General features: G+C 41.7%; 1 protein-coding gene across 2 annotated transcripts in view; it reads right to left on the bottom strand.

Moving 5' to 3' along the window:
- Nucleotides 1-35: 35 nt before the first annotated feature.
- The window catches only part of GVQW3 (GVQW motif containing 3), a 32,654-nt gene continuing 7,757 nt past the window's right edge, over nucleotides 36-24,932 (bottom strand). The window contains exons 2-9 of one of the 2 annotated variants that reach the window (XM_019649375.1): nucleotides 21,368-21,562; nucleotides 21,196-21,274; nucleotides 11,122-11,369; nucleotides 10,982-11,047; nucleotides 7,419-7,563; nucleotides 6,014-6,064; nucleotides 2,174-2,386; nucleotides 36-817 (exon numbers count right to left, since the gene is read on the bottom strand). The gene's annotated coding sequence lies outside the window, so the exon portion shown is untranslated. The remainder of the gene's footprint in view (nucleotides 818-2,173; nucleotides 2,387-6,013; nucleotides 6,065-7,418; nucleotides 7,564-10,981; nucleotides 11,048-11,121; nucleotides 11,370-21,195; nucleotides 21,275-21,367; nucleotides 21,563-24,932) is intronic. The other variant, XM_019649374.1, reaches the window with a different exon arrangement.

Genomic DNA, 24,932 nt, shown 5'->3' with positions numbered 1-24,932 from the left:
ACAACAGTATAGGTATATTATTTTGATATAAGAAGTAAATACCAAAAGAAGCAATTGAAAGAGTTGAAAGTGGCTAGTTGCCTCTGAGGAGCAAGGCTTGAGGTGGGAACAGGTGAAACAGGAATTTATTGTTATTTATTAAAAGCCTTAGAGAAAAATTTGACTTTTGAACCATGTACATATTACTCCTTTTCTTTTTTAGGAGGTTATTGCAGGAATCTCGATGCAATATGATGGCCAATGGTGATGGTAATGAATCAGAGATAAGTGGATTCGAGAATATTCGGGCTGTGAATTGATATAACTTGGTAATTTCATGATGCAAAGAGGGAGGGAGGGTGAGAGGGTAGAGAATCGCAAAGATTTGGGTGTGTAGTTGGATCAAGGGATGACTGTTTCTGTATGGGCGCTTGGATACCAAGGGTCCCTTCAGGCACCACACATGGCAAGAGTGACTAACTCTGCTTGGGAGAACCGGACAAGTTCTAAGAGAAACAGCATCTGAGCTGGGTCTTGAAAAGAGTATATAAGTTCCAAGTTTCACAAAGGGTGAGCTCTAAGGTGTGTTAAGGGGAGGATATTTTCCCACAAGGGTGATGGAAAATAACAGGAAGTACAAAGGCACAAAACATGGGAGCATCATTTTGAGGGGGAAATAGTGAATTGTCCCATGCAGTTACATTGTGGGAGGTATATTGGGAGAAAATGGCAGCAAACAAAGCAGGTACAAGAGATTGCGGCCAGAGCCCAAGAGCCTGTAATGTAGTCCAAGTGGTCCTCTCCCTCAAGCTGGTGGCAGAATAGCAGGTACAAACCTCTGAAAGAACAATTGGAAATACACATCAGAAGCCATTAAAATGTTTCTGACCTCTGTCTTAGTGATCCTGTTTCTGGGATTATTCCTAAGGAAATGTTTTATTTAAAGGTGAAGTGAGAAATATACATTAAGGTATTTATTATATCATTATTGGAAATAGTGAAAAACTGGAAAATGAAATACAAATTCAAAAACCAACATTTGGGGCCAGCCAAGTGGCTCAGTTGGTTAAGACCACGAGCTCTGAGCAACAGCGTCACCGATTTGATTCCCACATGGGCCAGCGAGCTGCGCCCAAGCTGAGCTGCCGCTGAGCTGCCAACAGTGGCAGGATGGCTCAGCTGGTGAGAGCATGTGCTCCTAACAACAAGATTGCCAGTTCGACTCCTGAATGGGATGGTGGGCTATGCCCACCCACAACTAAGATTGAACATGGCACCTAGGGCTGAGCAGCCTCAAGCTGCCGCTGGGCAGCCGGATGGTGACTGGATTTGGAGCTGAGCTAGCTGCGCCCTCCACTGTCACCTTGTAGCTGCCGATTCAAATGCTCCCACACACTGATCCTTTGAAGTCATAAGGGAAAGGGAGTGTCTCAGAATAATCTTGGTAAAGCTTCCTTATCTGATGATCTGGGAATGCTGAGTCCATCCATAGGGATCGTATGTATGTGTGAAAACACAACTTGTGTTTGAACACAATGAGTTTTGATGAAGCAGTTGCCAGATACATGAATCAACTAACTGGGATGAGATATCCAAATTTACTTTGTGGCAGTGGGGAATAAAAGCTTTGCACCCGCCAGATTCGGGGCTCACTCCACAGAGGCTTGAGACCCCTGGCCTGCAGAAACTCAATACTTGGCTCTTGTATTTCTTAACACTTTGCCGCCCCTCCTTGGGCTCCCCAGCCCCCGTCGTGCAGGAACGCAACCCTCCACAACTAAGATTAAAGGGCAACAACTTGGCTGTTCCCCTTCCCCAATGCCCCAACAAAAATCTTTAAAAAACAAACAAACAAACAAAAAAACCCCCAACATTTGCATCAGAGGAGAATACTTAAGTAAAAGATGGTGCATTCATCCAATGAATAATAAATATGCAGACTGGTGTGCCTGTCAGAAGTTAAGTGGGCTCACCCAGGAGGCCTGCTGGGCCCAGGAGAGAGGAGAAGGTCCAATGTGGGCAAGAAAGGAAAAGTGGATGCAGAGTGGATCCTAGGCTGGGCCCAGCAAGGGCATGGGAAGGGGAGCTACCATGTATTTATTGGACATTTCCCTTTTGGTATCTGATTTAATCCTCACAGCAATCCCATGTGGGTAGTACTAATACCACCCCCATTTTACAGACAAGGAAGTACCTGAGGCTCCAAGAGATGGAGTGGTTTGCCCAGGGCCATCTACCTTCGAAATAGGGGAGCTGAGATTCCAACCCAAGTCTGTGTGAGGGCACAGCAGTCGGTGCTTTTCCTCTGCACCATGATGCCAATTGTCAATGGCAACCATGTTATCTATGAGGCGCCACTTTTATGTGGCCCTGGCATCTTTCTTCAGTCTTGGGGAAGCAGGCATGTCTGTGTGGATACCAGGGGTTAGCAGTTAATAGCAAAATAGCAAAATCTGCATGGTACAATGCTCAACAATAAAAATAGAATATATAATTGTATCCATGATCAAAGCGGCCAAAAAAAATTATGCTCACAGTCAATAGCAGGAAGGGGCAAGGAGAAATGGAAATAGACAATGTGTGAGTGGGTGCTCTCTTTCCTCTTTCTCTTATTTTTTGGGGGTTTCTGTTTTTTTTTCACTGCATTATTTGCACAAGAAAGAACAATTTATAATGGAAAGACTGAGAAAATATGATCCCCACGGGCTCACGGCTATGCCTTGAGTACAGCTGCAGCTCGCAGCCTTCCAAAGCCATTCTGACAGCAGTGCTCATAAAGAAGGGGGCTTCTTCTGGCCAAAGGATGGAGGGAAGGAGAGAAATGTAGCAGGTCTTTGTCATCATGCTCCAGATGTTGGTGTCATCGCTACATTCGTGTGAAGCTCTGACCTGGCTGGAGAGGTGTAGCTGTGACCTGCCCTTCCCAGCCCAGGCTGTTTTGCATCTGATGGTTGTTGACTGTTCTCTGCTCATTCATTGTTGGCTCTCCTGCTTGGGGCTTGGGTTCAGCCTTGCTAGAGGAAGAGCTAGTATGGGATTCTCTTTGATTGAGGGACAGAGGCCAAGGTGACCCCATCAGCAAAGAGAAGAGTGAAATAGCAACATCCATGCCTGGGTTTCAGAGCTGGAGCCCGCGATTTTTTCTTTGTTCACGCTCACGCACCATACCTCACTTGATTTTACACTCTATCAGTGGTTCTCAACCTTCCTAATGCTGCAACCCCTTAATACAGTTCCTCATGTTGTGGTGACCCCCAACCATAAAATTATTTTCGTTGCTACTCTATAACTGTCACTTTGCTACTGTTATGAATCGTAATGTAAATATCTTCTTGTTTTCCAATGGTCTTAGGCAACCCCTGTGAAAGGGTTGTTCGACCCCCAAAGGGGTCGCGACCCACAAGTTGAGAACTGCTGCCTAGATGATCATTCCTTTCAGGGTTCCATGCATTTGTCCATGCTGCTCCCTCACTCTAGAACGCTCTTTCTCGTGCTTCCAGACAGCGCTAAACCCTGCCCATTCTTTAATACCACTTTCTTGAGGAAACTTACTAATCTCCTCTGGCTCCCACAGTACTTGATTTGTATCTTTCTTATGGCAGTGTATTTTCCTGCAGTATGTTATAGTTATTTATGCCCATATCTGTTTCTGTTTCTTTCACTAACTGGTGAGCTTCTCAAGGTGGCCAGGGAACATGTCTTTTACAACTCTGATTCCCCACACAGTGTGCCCAACGTCTGGCCTGGGGTAGGCGCTCAATCAGTGTGTGGAATGACATTAAATTACAATGGCTGAGTTCCTCCTCTTTCTGTGTCATGGACTCTCTGGAAAAGCTGTTAAGATTGTAGGCAGATGACCAACTAGTTTTATGTCATTTCTTTCCTGCACATTTTGAAGGGGCAGGAAGAGGAAGAGAGTTAAATCTAGCTGTGGATCCATATTCCAGAGATTTTGGCCAGGGGTCCGTAAAGGGTGTAATAATATGAATAATAACTAACATGTGCAGAGACTCTTACACTTTCACACACATTAACTCTGCTGGGTCTCACAAGGCCTCTAGGAAGCAGGCTGGGTGGGCAGTAGTACTTGGCTTGTCCCAATGTTACAGTCGAGGAAACCAAGGCTCAGAAAAATGAAGTGATTTGCTCAAGATTACATCAACTCTAAGTAGAGCTGGGACTCAAACCCAGATCTGTGGACTCCAAATCCCATGCTTTGGGGATTGCAGAGGTGACAAGAACACATGCTCTCCCTTCCCTTAATAAACTTTTGCAGAACGAAGGAAGGAAATTTATGGTTTAACCCTTGATAAGTTGTACTTGCCTCAGGCCCCACATGTTACTCCCGGGGGTGTCTATCTGCTGCTCATTTCAGGGTTGAACTCTTCAAGGATAGGGACCATCCTTTCTCCTTTATTTCCCTCCTCAAAGTTGAGGTGTCTAGCAAGCCCCACACTTTTGCTGGATCTTGGTTTCCATGTCTGTGAAATGAGGAGGCCAAGCTAGAAGTTTAAATTGGGTCACATTCCCGCCAGCACCCAGCACAGAGGCTGGACCACATTTTCCATTGCCCTCCCAGTGGACGACTCCCAGCTCCAACACTAGAGGCCTCCAGGACTCCAGCTGACATGATGGAGTGTATACCATGCACGTTGCAGCCTCTTCCCAGGCTGGTTGCGGAAACTGAGCCTCCTCCAGACAGCAGGGCTGCTCCACTCACACGGATCAGGTTGGGAGCCTCATTAGTCATGTCAGATGACATAGTTAACACTTGGGGCTTGCACAGCCAGTTCATCAAAAGCTCCTATGTGCCTGGCTCCACGGCTGCAGCTGAGGAACTACTGTATGTGGAGCAGGCAGCACATCAGAGGGGGCAGCGCCAGAGTGCTTCCAAATTGGTTTTGATGAATTGCATAGACATGTCTTTAATTGGTGCCAGGGTAGCGGCCAGAGAACTTATGGGAAAGCAGGATGTTATGCTTTCATTCCCTGAAGTCCCATAAAGCATGAAAGATGAGGAACAGGATCACTGCTCGTTGAAAATTTATCGACCATGCAGACCCAGAAAACACAAATAACTATCTGAATCGAAACCTAACCTCATTTTCCCAACTCTTTGGAAGCCATGCATGTTCCCCTCTGTGCCCTGGTCTCCAGCCTGCTGAGATGTATAAGTGAGCAAAAGGTGTAATTTCTAAGAAGTGAGCGCCTTACTGTGGAGACTGCACACTCAGCTTTCCCAAATGGGTGCGGCGGTATCTGGGAAGGCCCCTCCCCTCAGACACATCTCTCCCTCCAGCGCATCCCCCTCCCGTGAACTGATACCAGAGGCTGGTTCACTTTGGGTGAAGCATTCATTTAGACATTCATACTTTCTTGTCCACCCCTTGGAGATTTAAGACACATGTATTGAGTGTGTACAAATAGAAAGCACTGTTCTGGTATCATGGGGAATACAGAACGGAGTCAAGTACAGACCCATCCCTCTGGGAATGGCTATCTAGAAGAAAAGAAGACAGTTCCACAGATGAACTAATGGATGATGGATGCATCGCCTAGCATTGGGATTTGGCATCATGAGAATTTGGGTTCAAATCTCAGCTCTGATTCTTATTACTGAGCCACCGCAGAAGTCACTTTGATTCTCCGAGCTTTACCTACAGACTAGGATAATGATACTTACTGCACAGGGCAGTCCTGAGGCTGTAAGAGTTAGCAGAGTTACAAGTACCCCACACGGGACCTAGCACTGATCAAGAAATGGTTGCTAATTCTGAATCAGCGTCACCAGGGAGGCTCCCATTGAGTGCTATGTGAGTTCATATATTCAAGGAACAAAAGTTTATCAGGCACAGACTCTGTGCCAGGCTCTGTGCCTTAGGAGCATGAGGGATGGAGATAGGAAGCTTTGCCCTGAGGTCCATTAAGGAGTAGCAATGCTATAGTATGATAATAATAGCAAATTGTTACAAGTGTGCTGACCGAAACCTACTCAAAGGCAATGCAGAGGGGGAGAGACAGTGGTCACTTTTACCTGGAGAAATCAGGAGAGATTTGCCCGAAGGGAAGGTGCTTGAGCCAAGTCCTAAAACACGAGAAAATGTTCATTTGCAGATAAAGCAAGAAAGCGTGTTCCATGCATAACACCATTTTCCTTCTTTTTGTTCCTAGAGCGAGCAAAGGTTATCTCCTAGGGTCTTGGAATCAGCTGCTCTCTTTGTATGGCAAGTTCTTGCCCTGGATTTTTCCAAAGCTCACTCCTTGACATTTATAACCTGATCATTTCTTATTTGTTCCTTGGTTTCTTGTGTGTCTCCTCCACTAGTATGACAGGCCCATGAGAACACGAGACCTTGGCTGTCTTTTTCTCCCCACTATTACATCATCTAGAACAGTGGGTCTCAACCTTCCTAATGCCGCGACCCCTTAATACAGTTCCTCATGTTGTGGTGACCCCCAACCATAAAATTATTTTCGTTGCTACTCTATAACTGTAATTTTGCTACTGTTATGAATCATAATGTAAATATCTGATATGCAGGATGTATTTTCATTGTTATAAATTGAACATAATTAAAGCATAATGATTAATCACAAAAACAATATGTAATTATATATTGTGAAATATTTATTTCTAATTACAAATAAATGAAATTTTGTCTTGAAGCATGGAGACGGATAGAGGAGCAGTGTCTCGGTTCCTAAGACCATCGAAAATATGTGTTTTCCGATGGTCTTAGGTGACCCCTGTGAAAGGGTCATTTGACCCCCAAAGGGGTCGCGACCCGCAGGTTGAGAACCGCTGATCCAGAACATGGCAAGGCGTAGTGTAGGTGTTCAATATATGTTGCATGAATGAATGAATGAATAAATAAAATAAATAAACAAACAAATAAATAAATAAAAACAGGAGGCACGGGGGCATGCTTCAATCAAAGAACTATAACCCCACTGCCTGGTACACAGAGGGCACTGAATTTTTTTTCTCATAAAATTGGACAATGAGGAATGCCTGACGCATAGGTCAGAGGAGTTGAGCTGTAGGGGTCATAGAAGAGGTGGCCTCTGAGCTGCACCCTGAAGGCAGCGAAGAATGACCATGTGATAAGGACATTAAGGAGGGGGTCAGGATTAAATCAGATCACTTCTAAATCCTTTCCAAACCTGAGCTTCTCAGGATTTCTCTCAAACAAATCATGTCTTCCCACCCATCCTGGTCCCCTTACTCACACCCCTCTTTTCCACTCCACCCTGTCTGGAGGCTGTAAGGACATCTGACACGCCATTTCCTGCCCGTGTAAATCATGGCCTGTTGTGTGATGTCCATTCTCGGGTTTTACCATCCCCCTGGTGGAGATAGCCCCATAGCTCACAGTGGAGGCTCCAGGCAAAGCCAGCCTTTCCACAGGATGGCAAATAAGGGGGAATTGTTTACCCACCAGCACCTTTCTGGCCCTGCTCCCAGATAATTTTATGTCCTCTGGTCTTGGATCTGCTCCTTAGCTGATGCATCTCACTTCACTTGCTGGAGCACTGATGTGTGACTGTTTAACTGCTGCTGCTTCCTGTCCCAGGGATCCTGGGCTTTGGGGAGCATGGGAAAGAGAAAAGAAAGAGAGCTTTATATGAGGTAAACTCTGACAGTAATAACAAAGGCTCAAAACTAACTTCCACTTGCACAGTGCTTAACAATTTACAAAGTCATATAGAACTCCTATTCATCCTTTAAGATCCTGCATAAATGTTGCCTCTTCACCAACCTTCAACTCTCCCAGGAAGAGCTATCTTTTCCTCCACACTTTGTAAAACCTCCGCTAGAGCCCTTATTACCTTTTAATAAATTTATTTGCGTAAGTGTCTCACTTCTTCCATTAAACCAACAGCTTCTTGGGGGCAGATCTCTTCTCTTCCAGTAAAACATGTTTCTTTCTTTCTTAAAAAGTAATTTCATTACATGTATTTTTCTAATTATAAAAGTAATATTTATAGTTACTGTAATAAAAAATTGGATGAAGTATAATGAAGAAAAATTTAAATCACCTATAATTTCATTACCCAGATAAAGTGAGTGATAACATTTTGAGTCCATCTTGGGCTTTTTTTTAGCATATGGAAAATGAAAATGGAACAATATAATGCATGTAGTTTTTACAGTCTGATTTTATCACCTAATCTATTGTGAACAACTTCAAACATCATTAACAATTCTTCAAAAACACCATTTTAAATGACTGTATTATTTCATTTAATTGTGAGACTTGGGTTATTTACTTCTTTTTACTATTTTACAAATAAAATGAGTAGCTGTATACATAAATCTTTGCCCGCCTCTTTGACTATTTCCCTAAGAAAGATTGGAATTTCAATCCCAAGACTGGAATTTCTAGGTCAACTGATTTAAACTCTGTAAAGGTTTTTGACGCTCACTGCCAAATTGCCCTTAAAAAGTGATACCAATTTACAGCTCCGCCAAAGCATGAGTGGGCCCATCTCACAGTGTCCTGCCCTGCATTAAATATTATCCCATTGATATCTTTACCAAGTCCAGTGTTCTTTTCACAATGCCTCTCAAGGTGAGTCATTTTTCTTAATCAGAAGAAAGCATACAACCAAACTTACAGTTGTCTTCTTCCAAGATATCGACCTGAGAGGATATATTTATTTCAACAGTACTTCTGCTACTTTAAACATTTCTAAAATTTTGATTTGAAAATTGCCTGCAGAGCATTCAACCCATTCTTTTGCATCTAAATTACAATACAATTCTGTCTTTGGGGAATGATTTTTTTTTATTTTTGGCAACAGTCAAAAGCCATTTGGAACTCATGGTAAATGAGATGAGCTGCAGCTGGGTTTGGGGTAAGAAATGAGGTGTAATTTTACAGTGATGGGATTGAGGTCTTTTCATGACTTGCAAAGAAAAGTCCCACAGGAGTTCTGGGCAGTTGTGGTATCATCAGAACAAGTGCCAAGTCTCCCAGCGTGACCATTCCAGTGACTACACTCAGGTGGAGGCATGAGTCTAGCACATGTAATTATGGAAGCTCTTCTCATGACTTCATCGTTACTCTGTGTATAGCCCCAGGGACAGGTGTCAGCTTATTTCAGAGTTGATCCCTTTCCACCTTCTCTCTTCATCAAGCCCACTTGGGTCTGATGTGATTCCACAACTAAGGCCTAAGAGAGCCAGTTTAAGGGGAGGGTGGGGCATGGCGTGGCAATGGAAAGAGCCCTCAGACTGCAGTCAAAAAGAGCTGGGTCTGAGGCCTGGCTTTGCCTTTTAACAGCTGTGTGTGAGGCCTCCTTTGTAGAGCATCCTACTCCACAGGATTGTCAGGAGAAATGGAGAACACATATAACCACACACAGATACACACACACACACACACACATAGGCACACACACACAGGCACATAAAATAGCTAACGTGTGTTGAGCACTTACTCTGTGCTAAGTATTATGCTTTATATGCATGTGTCAGACTCCACTGGTTGGCCACCCAGAAGCCATTTCTCCCTTGCTGCCTTCCAGCACAGCTCCCTTGTAATTAGGGTGACCGGGTAGCCCAGTTCTAGCCAATGAGATTTAGGTATAACTCTGCTGGGAGTTACTGGGAGAGCTCTTGCTTTCCTGATGAAACAGGACTGCTTAGTCTGAACTGTCCTCCCACCCTGGCCTTGTCCTGCCTTGAACTTGGATGTGATCACTGGGCATCACAGCCATCCTTTAATCAAGATGGAAAGGACAAAGGGGCATATCTGGAATTCTTGATATGTCAGAAAATAGTTACCGTATTTGCCGGCGTATAAGACGATTTTTTGGCCCTGAAAAATATGCCTCCAAGTGGGGGGTCGTCTTATACGCCAGGTACACTTCAGATAGACTGCCCATAGTGCTTGCCCCGTGCCATAGTGGCCTCCCGATGCCCTCCCACTTCATTCCACAAACCGTTCAGGCATCAGCAGCGCTGCTGGGTGTATGCTCGGCTGTTATGCGATTTTGCTGTTATGCGATTTTATCACACTCGCAAAATCGCACACAGCCGACCATATAACAAACTCTGTATTTTGAGTGGAAATGTTAGGGGGTCGTCTTATACGCCGAGTCGTCTTATACGCCGGCAAATACGGTACCTATTTGTTTAAGCCATGGTTAGTTATCATTACTTGAAGCTAAAAATATTCCAATACACATGCACACAAAGTATCCACACATAATAGATGCTCAATAAAGAATTTCTGGGGCTGGCCAAGTGGTGCGATGGTTAAAAACTGGCTTGGGATGCCAGAGGGCCTTGGTTCGGATCCCACATATGAGGGCCGGTGACACTGCCCTCTGCAGCTAAGATGCTGAACAACAGCTCAACCTGGAGCTGGGCTGCCGTGAGTCGCCGGCGACGGCGTAGGCTGCAGCCCCTGTGGCAGTGGGTTGCCATGGGCTACCGTGTGTAGCCAGCAGCCAGTGTGAGCGGCCAGCAGCCGCAGTAAGCGGCCGTCCAGAAGCCGGCGACTGATCTGCCTCACCTGGGAAGAGCACAATGATGGTGCTAACTTGGGCCAGTGAAGCAACGTCCTCCACAACTAGACTGAAGAACAAAATGACAGCAACTTGTCTGTTCCCCTTCCCCCAATTTCCCAGCGTTGTTCCCATCCCCCCAATTCCCCAATAAAATCTTAAAAAAAAAAATTTCTGTTTACACTCACATTCACATACAATTCCTCCCTCTAAAGAACTAATGATATTAATGATGGTTATCTTATATTTATGCAGCCCTTGGCAGTTTTTAAAAGATTTTAACATCCATTTTGTCATTTGACCCTCACAACTCTGTAAGGAAGGCAACTTTTATCCTGAGACTCTTTTTAATTACAAAAGGATACATAAAAAATATTTTAGAATGCTTATATGTTACAAGCGCACCTCATTAAGGTCCCTGTACTGTAAATACTTGAAATGTCTTCTTTTCCCTCAGACATGAACTGATCCCCATCAGTCCACCCACCTTTGCAGGGCACCCACTCAGGGCCAGGCTCCATGCAAGATTCACTGGGCAAGAGGTGCCTGCAGGCTAAGGAGTGAAGTAAAAAAGCCTCAGAATATGGCAGTCTCTGCTGAGATATCCCCAAGCCCCGCAAAACTTACAGGTAAATCCTGTCGTGGCCTAGGCTTCCTCCTTCTTCCAGAAGAAAATCAAAAACAATGTGCAGGACACTTGGTATGTCCTCTTCACTGGCTACTGCACAAGCGAGCTTGGGGATGCTTCTGGATGGTGCAGAAATGCCTGTTGGCTTTCACATCTTCTCAGCCAAGTGCTCCTACCAGCGGCTCTCAGGTTCAGGCTTCCACGGCTTGCTTTCTACTCCCTCGCCTTCTCTCCCAAACAGCTTTACCTAGTAGAAGGAGAACTCTTTTTCAGAGTACAGTAATACCTTGGTATGCGAGCATAATTTGTTCCAGAAACAAACTACTCGTATTGCAAGACATCGCTCGTTTACCACGTTAAAATGTATTAGAAATGTTTGCTCGTCTTGCAGAACACTCGCAAACCACATTACTCGCAATCCAAGGTTTTACTGTATTTGCTTCAGCAAAAGGCCAGGAATGAATTGTCCATAAAGGCTAACAATGGAGAAAAGCTAGAGGTACCGACTACCTTCGAGGTACCTAAATATCTTGCATGGATTTTGTAGGCAAAGACTGAACACAAAACCTATTTAAATCTTTATTGCTTTGGCAATTTAGACAACCGTTCTGAGCTTCAGTTTCTTATCTATACAATGGAGACAATAAATGTCTTTCTCACAGAGTTATTGTTTCTAATCTGGCAACTTCCAGAAACATGACCAACTATGCTAGTGCAGATGGGTCTCCCATGCCACTTCCTGCTATAGACCCAAAGAGATGCTGGATGAACTGTAACCGAAATGTTATATTTTTATTGCCAAATTTGAAAACTATAAAGAGGTATCTCCAGATGTCAGAAATGAAAAAGAAATAAAAAACAGAGTACAGGTGATATTCTTTAGCAGCACACAGGGATTTTACACTTAGCTAGAGAGCCTGAGAGATGTAGACCAGGGTTACACTGCACATTAAGGAATAGGAGATGGGACTTCAGTCCCAGCCAGGTGAGGAAGCTTGCGCTAAGCCTCCTGCATAAAATCCTAACATTGGAAGCTCTACCCCCTTCTAGGAAAAGGAGACTGGAGAAACTGGACACCAGGGTTACAGAATTTGCAAGGAAGCTTGATGTCTAAAGAGGCTATGGGTAGGGGAAAATGGCACTCATGAGAAACAGAAACCCCAACTTCTGCTAAATGCATATGGGGTTTAAATGTTCTCTACCTGTATATGTAGGCACCTACTGAGATAACGTAACATAAAAACTGGTCCAGACCATTAAAATCCTTAAGTTAGGGCTGAAGTAAGACCTATTAAAATCCTTAAGTTAGGGCTGAAGTAAATTCAACTAGCTCTATAGGGATGCCTAACAATCCAGGACTTACAGAATCCACTAGAAAAAGCAATTTTTGATAAAGATGCTCACAAAAAGTAACAGACCACATGAGGAAAGAAATGACCAAAAGGGAGAGTCAACAAACACAACCAACTACACAACCAACTAGAGAGAAGAAGGGTCAAAATAGAATTGTCTGAAAGAGACTATGAATTAGGATGATTAAGAGAAGGACTAGAAACCATAATAAAAGAACAGAATAGTATTAGGAAAAAAGGATTAGGATATTTTTAAAGGAATCATATAGAACTTCCAGAATGAAAAACGTAGTTACTGAAATAAAAAACTCAAAGGATGAGTTAAATTACATATTAGATCTAGCTGAAGAGGGAGTTAGATAGAAGAGACATTGGAGGAAATCACCCAAAATGGAGTAGAGACAGAAAGAGCTAGAAAAGAGTTTAAAGAAGGATAAAAAAAGAAAGTCAAACATATGTCTAATAGGAGTTCCAGAAAGATTTAATAGGGGGAATGGTGGAAAATCGTTTTTTTTAAATATTGTAGCTGCATTAGTCAAGGTTCTCCAGAGAAACAGAACCAACTCATGAGTATGGAAAAAAAAATCTGTATCTTATATCTATACCATATATATGTATATGTAGACATATACATATACTTACTTATTTATTATAAGGAATTGGCTCACATGGTTATGGATGCTGACAAGACCCAAGATGTGCAGTTGGCAAGCTGGAGACCTAGGAGACCCGATGGTGTACTTCCAGTCTGAGTCCAAAGGCCTGAGAACCAGGAGAGCCAATGGTGTAAATTTGTAGTCTTAAAGCCAGCAGACACAAGACCCAAGAGGAGCTGATGTTTCCACCTGAGTCTGAAGGCAGGAAACGACTGATGTCCTAGCTTGAACAGCCAGGCAGGAGAAGTTCCTTTTTATTCCTGGGAGGGTCAAACTTTTTGTTCTATTCAGGCTTGATTGAATGAGAGACACCCATATTATGGGAACAACCTGCTATACTCTGTCTACTGATTCATATGTTAATCTCATCCAAAAACATCCTCACAGAGGCCAGCTGGGTGGCGCAGTTGGATAAGAGCACGAGCTCTGAGCAACAGGGTCACTGGTTGGATTCCCACTGGTTGGGCCCGTGAGCTGCACCTGAGCTGAGCTGCCTATGGGTGGCCAGATGGCTCAGCTGGTGAGAGCGCGTGCTCTTAACAACAAGGTTGCCAGTTCAACTCCAGCATGGGATGGTGGGCTGTCCCCCCCACCCCCCCACAACTAGATTGAAAGCGGGGCTAGACTTGGAGCTGAGCGTGTACCCTCCAGAACTAAGAATGAAGGACAACAACTTGACTTGGAGCTGAGGGGTCCTGGAAAAACACAATGTTCCTCTTCTCCAATTCCCCAACACTGTTCCCTTCCCCAATTTCCCGATAAAATCTTAAAAAAAAAAATCCTGGGCCATCTGAGTGGCACATTGGTTAGGAGTTGGCTTGGGACGCCAGCTCTGAGCAGCAGGGCCCAGGTTCAGATCCCACATGAGAGCCAGTGACACTGCACCCTCTACAGCTAAGATGGTGAACAACAGCTCAACCTGGAGCTGGGCTGCCGTGAGTCGCTGGCAGCGGCATATGCTGCAGTGGGGCTGGCCGGCAGCAGGCGTGAGTTTTTTTGAGTTGCCATGAGCCACCCTGAGTGGCCGTCCACTGGTCGGCAAACGGCTGCCTCACCCGGGAAGAGCACAATGATAATACCAACATGGGCCAATGAAGTGACGCCCTCCACAACTAGACTGAAGAACAAAAGGACAGCAACTTGTCTGTTCCCCTTCTCTGATTCCCCAATGCTGTTCCCCTCCCGCAATTCCCCAATTAAAAAAAAAAGTCCTCACAGACACATCTAGGATAATGTTTGACCAAATATCTGGGAACCCCATGGCCCAGTCAAGTTGACACCTAAAATCAGCCATCACAAAGGCTGATAATATCCCAGAATTGATGAAACATACCAAGACAGTCAATAAATAATTTTATAATGAGTCATACCTCAATGAAACTGCAAAACCGCAAGTCAAAGAGAAAAATATAAAAGCCCTTAGTGAAAAGGGACAGGTTACCAAAAGGGATGTTAACTACAATAACGGCAGCCTTTTCTCATCAGCCACAATGGAAGTCAAATGACAGGAGGATAGCATCTTCACAGTGAGGGAAGAAAATAAATCTCAGGTCAGAATTCTACACACAGTTAAATTTATAAATGAGAGCTGAATTTTCAGACAAGCAAAGACAATGGGTTTACCTCACTAAAACTCTTGCTGAAAGAACTGATAAGTATACTTCAGCAAGAAGAAAATTCAACGCAGGCAGAAGTGATATGTAAGGAGTGGAATGTAGGTGAGGTGCTAGAGCCAGCTCACATCAACCCAGACAGCCGGCTATTAAAATTACAGGAATTTTATGAACTGGTTGTTAAACGTGGTCATTATTAAAAATGAAATTATATGACCTTACAATTAAATGAATTGTTTAAAAAATAAAGGTAAAAAACCCTTGCCATGCATTACTTCTTAATTATTTTACTTTAATTTTGCTATTATTTATGCTCTTGAGGTTATTCATATCCTCTATATTTATATGGTAGAACTGCTATAGAATGATGTGCTACTGTGCATCTCTTCTGTATTTGGTATCACATTGGTAACTTGAGTATTTACCACCCAGAGATTAACAAATACTACAAAGCAGTTCTCCCCTACCCCTTACCCCCTACCGCTGATTGTTAAATACTTAGCAGCACACCACTGAATACAAGAAATTGGTTTCCACTCCTAGGTATATATCCAAGAGAACTGAAAACATATGTCCACCAAAAACTTGTAATGAATGTTCATAGCAGCGTTATGCATATTAGCTAAAAGGTGGACACAACCCAAATGCCCATCAAGTAATGAATAAATATATGTGCTATGTCCATACAGTGGGCTATTGTTCAGGCATAACAAGGAATAAAGTATGTGCTACAACATGGTGAATCTTGAAAACATTATGCTAAATAAAAAAAGCCAGACAGACACAAAAGACCATATATTGTATGATTACATTTATATGACATTTCCAAAATAGGTAAATCCATAGAGACAGAAAGTATTGGGTTGTCGGAAAAGTCATGACGTATTTTTTTCTGTTTTTCGTTGCAAAAATGTGTCATAACGTTTCCGACAACCCAATAGATTAGTAGTTGCCAGGAGGTGGAGGTAAAGGGGAATGGAGAGTGACTAGTAAGGGGTTTTCTTTGGGGATAATAAAAATGTTCTAAAATTAGTTGTGATGGCTGCATAATTTTGTGAATCTACAAGGATGATTGAATTGTATACTTTAAACAGGTGAATTTTATTGTATGGGAATTACATTTTAATAAAAAGAAAGGACTAAAGGAAGGTAAGCAAAGAAATTGGTATACAGGTTCATAAATCTAAATAAATACTGGCTGTTAAAACACCTAAGGGAGGGGTTAGTAGTTCAAAAGCAAGTTGGAACTAGGTGTGGCCAGTTAGCTCAGGTGGTTAGAGCACTATGCTCATAACACCAAGGTTGCCCTTCCGATCCCCACATGGGCCACTGAAATGCGCCCTCTACAACTACCTAGATTGAAACAATTACTTGACTTGAAGCTGATGGGTCCTGGAAAAAAACACTGTTCTCCAATTAAAAAAAAAAAAGTAAGTTGGAACTAAAATACTAAAACCCAAATTACTTGGAAGATAGAGGGGGTGGGGAGCAGAATTTAAGAATTTTAACACTTCTGAAATGAGTTAGAAATAGAGATTAAGAATGCTAAGTCAAGTATGCACATTAATAACGTAAGAACACCCACTAAAAGAACAAAATTAGAATGTATAATTTCCAGGCCACTAGTGAGAATATAAAGAAAATAACCAAATCAAAAGACAGCAAGATAAGAGAATAAAGAAAACACATGACAAATAGACAAAACAAAACAAGTGGGAAAATAGCCTCAATATGTCATAATAATAAGAAATATAAACATGTCTACAAAAAGATAAAGAGTCTCAGATTGGATTTTTAAAAACCCAGCTGTATATTGATTACAAGAATAAATTCATAAGATAATGACACAGAAATGATAAAAGAATGGGGAAAATATACTAGGCAATACTCTAAGTAAAATAATGCAATAATAACAGATTTGAAGGCAAAAAGCATTATTAGGATAGAGTCACGTACTTTAATGATAAAAGGATCAGTTCAGTAGTAAGATATATAACGACCCAGAAAATCTCTGTACCAACTGGAAACATTGCCTCCAACTATGTAAGACAGAAGTACAAGGACAAACGGACAAATTTACATAGTGGGAGACATTAACACATCTCCCTCAGCAGCTGATAGAGTAAGCTGACAAAATATTTATAAGGCTACAGAAGATTTGCACGACACAGCAATCAAGCTTTTATCTTTTCATCTTTCCATACTTATGTTCTTAGGCCTTGAAAGTTTCTCCTCCCTGTGGCTGTACACTGAGTCAGTTGCAGAGACTTACGATTGGTTTTGTACCTAAACTCTTTCATCCTGTAGCTAGTTCTTTGGCTTAGGTTTTAGTTGCCTCTTGCTTGGACCATTGTAATTGTCTCCTAATGGACCCTTCTATATTTATGGAGCATTGTTCAAATGACATGTGACTCAGTAGTTTCATTTTCATGCTATATGTTATATTTGGGATTAAGCCAGACCAAAGGTACTGCAATATTTCAGTCACAAGGGAATCACTCTTACTGACCTGAGCTCTGGTATGAAGCTATTGGCTACTTGGAGGGATAATGAAGACAAAATCCTGGGAAACTCCCTCTGGCTGGCATATTATTAAAGGCACATACAGTATCCTCTTAGGAGAAATCTTGTGGGGAAAATATTCTGAAACCTCTACTTCTCCTATACAACCAGTTTGTATATATTTTATGGACACTAAATCACATAACTGATATTTCCACTTTGCTAGGGTCACTAGGAAACTCACAGTCAAATTTGCTGGCTACTTTTAACAAGTATATAGAATAATAATAGCTACAATAGTTATATTTATTGAATGCTTGCTCTGAACCAAGCACTGTTCCAAATGCTCTACATGTATCGATGTATTTAACACCCATCTCATTACAATGAGATAGGACCAATATGATCCCCATTTTAAGATGAGGAAATTGAGGCCCAGAAAGTTTATGTAGATAGTAAATTGTATATAGCTAGTAAATGGAGAGTCAGAATTTGAACCCAGGCAGCCTGGTTTCATAATCCATACTCCTTTTTTTTTTTTTTAACTGAGCCATCCTGCCACCTGTTCGCAGCTCAGCGGCAGCTCTGCTCAGGCCGGGCATCGAACTGCTGTTGCTCAGAGCTCACATTCTTTTTTTTTTTTTTAAAGATTTTTACTGGGGAATTGGGGGATGGGAACAGACAAGTTGCTGTCCTTTTGTTCTTCAGTCTAGTTGTGGAGGACTGGCCCAAGTTGGCACCATCATTACGCTCTTCCCGGGCAAGGCAGATCAGTCACTGGCTTCTGGACGGCCGCTCACAGTGACTGCTGGCCGCTCACACTGGCTGCTGGCTACACACAGTAGCCCATGGCAACCCACTGCAGTAGGGGCTGCAGCCTATGCTGTCACCAGTGACTCACGGCAGCCCAGCTCCAGGTTGAGCTGTTGCTCAGCATCTTAGCTGTAGAGGGCAGTGTCACTGGCCCTCATATGTGGGATCCGAACCGGGGCCCTCTGGTGTCCCAAGCCAGCTCTTAACCAATGCGCCACTCGGCCGGCCCTATAAACCATACTCTTAATCACTATATGATATTACCTCTTTAAATCTTATGATACGCATGCTTGTGTGCTCATCATAGCCTCTGGCTTTATTAATTTCTAATGCTTATATTGTTGCTTCTGGCCACAATGCAGTAATAGGGACTGGATTTACTTTTCCACTTGAAGCAGCTAAAAATTTGGACAAAATATATGAAACATAGTTTTTAATACATTGGATATCAAACAACTAAAGACAGTGATCTACGACACAGAGAAAACAAGTGAGGTAAGCCCTATGATGTTTCTGCTTACCTCCTGGAGAGGGTTTCTAGGCTGTGGTGCTAAGAAAGTAAATCCAGACAGAACCCAATAGTTCCCCTGAGTTGAGGAGATGGAGCTAGGAATCTGGGGAAGTCAAGGTGGCAAGATTTCACAGGGAAGAATACCAAAGAGGAGAGTGCACAAAAAGAAAGCTCTGGCAATCTGCTGAGGGTCCCCCTCGAGTCTTCAGCAAAGAACCATCTATAAGGACTAGAAAGAATATTCTGAGATTGCACAGATCTAGTGTCTATTCCCAATATTCAGAGTGGCAAGACTTATTTCACAAGGCATCAGGTGAGCTTTGCCATAATAGTTGGGCAAAATTAGCCCTAGACTAATAGTGCTCTGGTCCCATCTAACAAAGCTCAAAAGTACTGGCTAAAAGCTATTTCCAAAAAGCCAAAGGACCCATACAGAAGGACCCATCTGAGGAGAAAAATCAGTCAACTGAAACTCACCAAGATAGGTAGACTGGAGAGATAAGGACATTAAAACAGTTATAACCACGTGACCAAGAAGCTAGAGAAAAGACTGAGCTTATTAAGTGGGAACATGGAACTATAAAAAAGACACAAATCCCAGAAGCAGCAAACATTCTCAGTGCCTGTATCTTGGTTTCTAAATACCATTTTCCAATAAGAGGAACCAAGGCTGTTTAGAGAAATGGCTGATTGCAGATCTGGAACAAGAAAAGTACAAGATGATGCAGGAGCATATTGTAGTACCAGAAAGTAAGAAAATGCTCAAAAAAACTAAAGGATGAGAACATGTCAAAGAGACACAGAAGCCAACTGGAAAGAGCATTCAGTGGCCAAATCTGGGACAATTTGAGCAACAAAATAAATAACATAGTATTGGACTATAACCCAAAATATAAAATAAATATACACGTGTCCAAACTGATATTAAATAAATAAAAACTCTCTCTTCCATACAGAAAAGTTTCAAATAATATAGATAGATACCTCTCTCTCCAAGAGTTGGAACTTCATCATTCCCCTCCCCTTGAGTACGGGCTAAACTTAACGGCTTGCTTCTAAAGAACAGTACAGAAAGAGAAAAATAGTAGCTTCACAGTAGGAAAATCTAGCAAAACTACCTTAACCAAGTGATTAAAGTTTACCTCACCACTGATGTCATGTGGCTATCTGTGCCCTCTAATTTGATGTAATAAGAAGGACATCTATGTTATTCTTTTCCGAAACCCTTAGCTCCAGTCTAATCATAAGAAGAGCATCAAACAAACCCAAAATTAAGGGGTAGTCTATAAAATGCATAACCAGTACTGCTCAAAACTTTCAAGGTCATGAAAAGCAAGAAAAAGACTGAGAAACTGTCATGGGTCAGAAGAGACTACAGAGACATGACAACCAAATGAAATGTGATATTCTTAATTGGTTCCTAGAATAGAAAAAAGATATTAATGGAAAAACTGTTGAAACCTGAAAAAAGTGTAGGGTTTGGTTAATACTAATGTTGATATCTTAGTCTTTATGTGTACCATAGTAATATAATAACATTAGGGGAAGCTGAAACTGGATGCGGCACATATAGGAATGCTCTGTACCATATTTGCAAATTTTCTGTAAATCTCAAATTATTCCAAAATAAAAAAATCTATTTAAAAAACCCAAATCAAACTTCTAGAGATGGAAACTGCAATGTTGGAAACAAAAAAACTATACAAAATGGGATAAAAATAGATTAGACATTTTAGAAGAAAAGATTAGTGAATGTAGAAACACAGAAATAGGCTATACAAAAAGATATAAAGAGAGAAAAAAAAGACAGAAAAAATTGGACAGAACATAATGAGCTGTAGGATAACTTCAAGTGGACTAATATACATGTAATTAGAGTCCTAAAGGAGGAAGGGGTAAAAAAATACTTGAAGAGATAACAGCCATAAGTTTTCCAAATTTGATGAGAACTTTAGGCCCACAAACCTAAGAAGATCAATGAACCCAAGCACAAGAAAAGTGAGGAAAACTACAGCAGGGCATATTATAATCAAATTGCTAAAGTTGGTGATAAATAAAAAGTCTGAAGACACCAAAAGAGGAAAGGGCGCATACAGGAACAAAGGTAAGAATTATAGCACACTTTCCATCAGAAACAATGCAAGCCAGAAGATAGTGGAGCAAAACACTTAAGGTACAGAAAGAAAAAAAATTGTCAACTTATAATATGAAAATATATTTCAAATACAAATGTGACAATAGGGAAAGAATAGTCTTTTCAATAAATGGTGCAGGGACAACTGGATATCCACATGCAAAAAAAGATTGAAGAGAGATGCTTACTTCACGCCGTATACAAAAACAAACTCAAAATGGGTCAAAGACCTAAATACAATAGCTAAAACTATAAAATTCTTGAAAGAAAACAGAGAGATAAATCTTCATGAATTTGGATTTGGCAGTGGTTTCTTAGCACAAGCAACCAAAGAAAAAATAGATAAGTTGGACTTAATCAAAATATAAAACTTTTGTGCATCAAAGGACACTACAAGAAAGTGAAAAGACAATCCACAGAATGGCAGAAAATATTTGCAAATAATATATCTGATAAGGGTCTAGTGTCTAGAATATATAAAGATTCTCTTACCACTCAACAACAAAAAGACAATCCAAATAAAAAATGGGCAAAGGACTTGAATAGACTTTTCTCCGAAGAAGATATACACCTGGCCAAAAAAACACATGAAAAGATGCTCAACATCATTTGTCATTAGGGAAATGCAAGTCAAAATCACAATGACATACCACCTCACACTTACCAGGATGGATATAATTAAAAAGTTTTAAAAATAAAAATACAAGTGTTGATGAGAATCTGGAGAAGTTGGAACCCTCACTTCATACATTGCTGGAGGAAACGTAAAATTGTGCAGTCACTGGAAAACAGTCTGGTGGTTCCTCAATAAGTTAGACAATTACTACAGGATCCAGCAATTCCATTCATAGGCATATACCTGAGAGAATTAAAAACATGTATTCACACAAAAACTTGTACTAATTTGTACACTATTCATAATAGTCAAAATGGACATTTGTGGAAACAACCCAAATGTCCGTCAATGAATGGAGGAATGGCGGAACAAAATATAGAAATCAATGCAATGGAATATTGTCTGGCCCTAAAAAGGAATGAAGTACTGATACATGATATAATATGGATAAATCTTGAAAACATTCTGCTAAGTGAAAGAAGCCAGACACAAAGGCCACATATTGCATGATTCCATTTATATGAAACTTCCATGATAGGCAAACCCCTAGAGACAGAAAGTTGATTAGTAGGGTCCAGGGACTAGGAGTAGAGAGAGAATTGGGAGTGACTGCTTAGTAGATACAAGGTGTCCTTTTTGGAGTGAAGAAAATGTTTTGGAACTAGATGGTGGTGATGGCTGCACAACACTGTGAATGTACTAAATGCCACTGAAATGCACACTTTAAAATGGTGAATTTTACAATAAAAAATCAATTACCATAAAAGTCTGTTCTTTCATTCATCTACCAAACATTTATTGAGCAGTTTCTGGCAAGCTTTATTTATCTGGATGTAGGGAATGTAAAGAATCATCAGATGTGGTCTTGACTTGTGAGGAGTTCATGGGGTGGTAGGGGAGGAAAAACATTCTGCAAATAATTCGGTTCAGTTAAATGTTATAGTTCCCTTGATATAAGAATGTGCATTGTACACTGGGGTGGCTGCAATGGCAAGGCTGAGTCTTGAGTGGTGAGTAAGAGATTGCCAGGTGGATGGCAGCAGGAAGAGATTCCAGGCAGAGGGTGTGACCTGAACCAGCTCAAAAAACTGGTGTCAAAAAGCTTCCAGCTTTCAGCAAACTCCAAACCAAATAACACATGTGCAGCTGTGCAGAGGATGGACTTCAGGACAGTGAGGTGACAAGTAGGTGATCACCCACCTTTGTCTGGCTGTAGTAAGTGACACTAAGAAATGGTAGGGGAATGGCATGGACCTGACTGGATGTGAAGATCAAAGAAAGTGTGACTCCAAGATTGGGCCACTTTGATGGATGGTGTGGATGCTGCGGGTCCCTAAGGTGGGTCCACAGGACATTCTGTTCTCAAGGGATATCAAACTAGAATGTACATCCCCCACTTCTTATGTATTCTTCTATTTTTAATATATAGACAATTTTTGCATTTGAAAGCTACTTCCCTTTTTCTTGGGCTTCCTGTTTTCCTGTTTGAAGTGTATGTTGCTATGGGAATGTCATGGCACAGTAAAGTGGCATTTACAAGTGAGGTGTAAGGAATTTTCAGAACATCTAAAAACACAAGTCGAGGGTTTAAGAATATAATCCCTAATGATGTGATACCGTTCATGCCTTCAGACAGTGTTATAATTATAAACACACCCGGAAATTTTAGACAGCATACAGGAGATAGTTGAGAACTTGATTCGATTTATGTACCCAGGTTTTTAAAAGGTATATGAGACATATTAAAAACACAAAACGTAACACACTACTTGGGAAGAACATCTGGAAAAAATGAACGACAGAATGCCAACATTTACTTATGAATACACACCCCTGGAAGAAGGACCAGGGGACCTGGACACCCCAGGAAAATTTGGAGAAGCCTTTGTTGCACTTACTGTGCCATAAATATGTTCCCTAAAAACTGCATATAAATCAACTGTTGGTAAATCACATTTATCAAATGTAAGGGCGGCCACTATTTTAAAGATATCTTAAGAATGTACACTTTGGTAGGGGAAATTATTACCAATGGAGTAATGGAAAAAACTCACTGGACTGAGTGAAATTCAAGGTCCTTCGTTATTATCCTGGCTCTGCCACCAACTAGATGTGTGATTCAAGACAAGTCACTCAACCTCCCTGGGCCAATTTCCTCATCTAATCTGGGTTGTAACTCTGAATTTTCACTTATTAGTTTCCTAAAGCAATGTACAGGGGTACTGGCCCACAGCCTAATGTCCAGTTTGTTCTGGGTGGTAAAACTGCACACCGAATCCTTGTGGACAGAGCTCAGGGTCCTTTTACATTAGAGGAGCTTAGCTTGGTACAGGCAGCAGGCCAGTTACCATTGCTCTGTGCTTTGCATCTTCATTACCCACTTTCTTATTCCCACAATCACCCAAAGTGTGATCATTCCAATATATTGTTCCAAATTCTTTATAAAAGCTTGTACTTTCGAGTTTTCTGCTGGGAAAGATGGGCAGTCTAAGGTAGGAGGACACTCTCAGTGGTTTTGCCATCTCTGGCCCTGTCCCTACCCCACAAGGGTGGGCACTGCCTAAGGGTTAAGGGCTGTACCTTCTAGTACTGCCTAGTACAGCCCCAGGCCCAGAAAAGGAATTCAGTAAATTGACTATTCATTGGATGTTTCTGAAGGAGGAAGCTGAGGTAGCAAGAGATGGGTCTGGTGAAATACCTGAACCTTAGAGCTGGACTTTGAGCTGCTTCTTTAAACATTTGGGAGCTTTCCAAATTTTCTACAATGGGCAGAAATATGAACATACCACAAGCATTAAAGTCTCCTTTTCCTGGCTTTTTGTCAATGTGCTTGTCTCACATACATAATGCAAACTTTGCCCAGTTCTCCAATGTTTGGAACAGGACAGAGGGCACACATCTCTTCTTTAAGAGAAACAGCAGTTACAGTCTCCTAGTCTGTTTTGCTTAAACAGCAATGGCACTATGCATTTGTCTATGTGGACCTAACACCTGCCATCTAGCCCCAGGCAAGGACCCCTGCCAAATAGCTTCAGAAAAGGCCATTTACCAAGTGTTTAGGCGCCACCTTGACTAATCTGCCATACAGGAAGTACAAAACACAACTGCAAGAATTCTTTTGCTTCTTAAGCAAAAACAGGTTTAGGCTTTATTAACTGGCAAGAGATAGAAGGCAATGGGTCAGACTTTTTGCTGATTACTACCATCTTGTAGAGTAATTCAGGAGCTGTTAGGAAGACCAAAGAAGCAAAAGAAATCACTACCGAGTATTACACACCAGGTCTTGCGCTGGGCACCTCATATATATTATTTACTGTAAGCCTCACATCTAATATCATTATTTAACACACTATGTTTTTACTCATTTATGTTATTGCTTGTCTGTCTCCCCCACTTAAATGTATGCTCATGAGAAGGAATATTTTTTGTCGTTTATTGTTACATCCTCAGTGTCTAGAACATTGTCAGATACATATAAGCACCCAATACATATTAGTTGAATGAACAAAATAAACTCCATGAGATAGGTGTTATTATTCTCCTTTTACAGGTGAGTAAACTAGTGTTCCAAGTGAATGAACTGCCCAATCACAATGGCTTTTTAAGGAGAAGA

This window comes from Hipposideros armiger, unplaced genomic scaffold (assembly GCF_001890085.2).
Source record: "Hipposideros armiger isolate ML-2016 unplaced genomic scaffold, ASM189008v1 scaffold_132, whole genome shotgun sequence".
NCBI lineage: Eukaryota > Metazoa > Chordata > Mammalia > Chiroptera > Hipposideridae > Hipposideros > Hipposideros armiger.
Note: the sequence above shows the minus strand (reverse complement) of the source record. Positions and strands in the feature narration are given on the sequence as shown.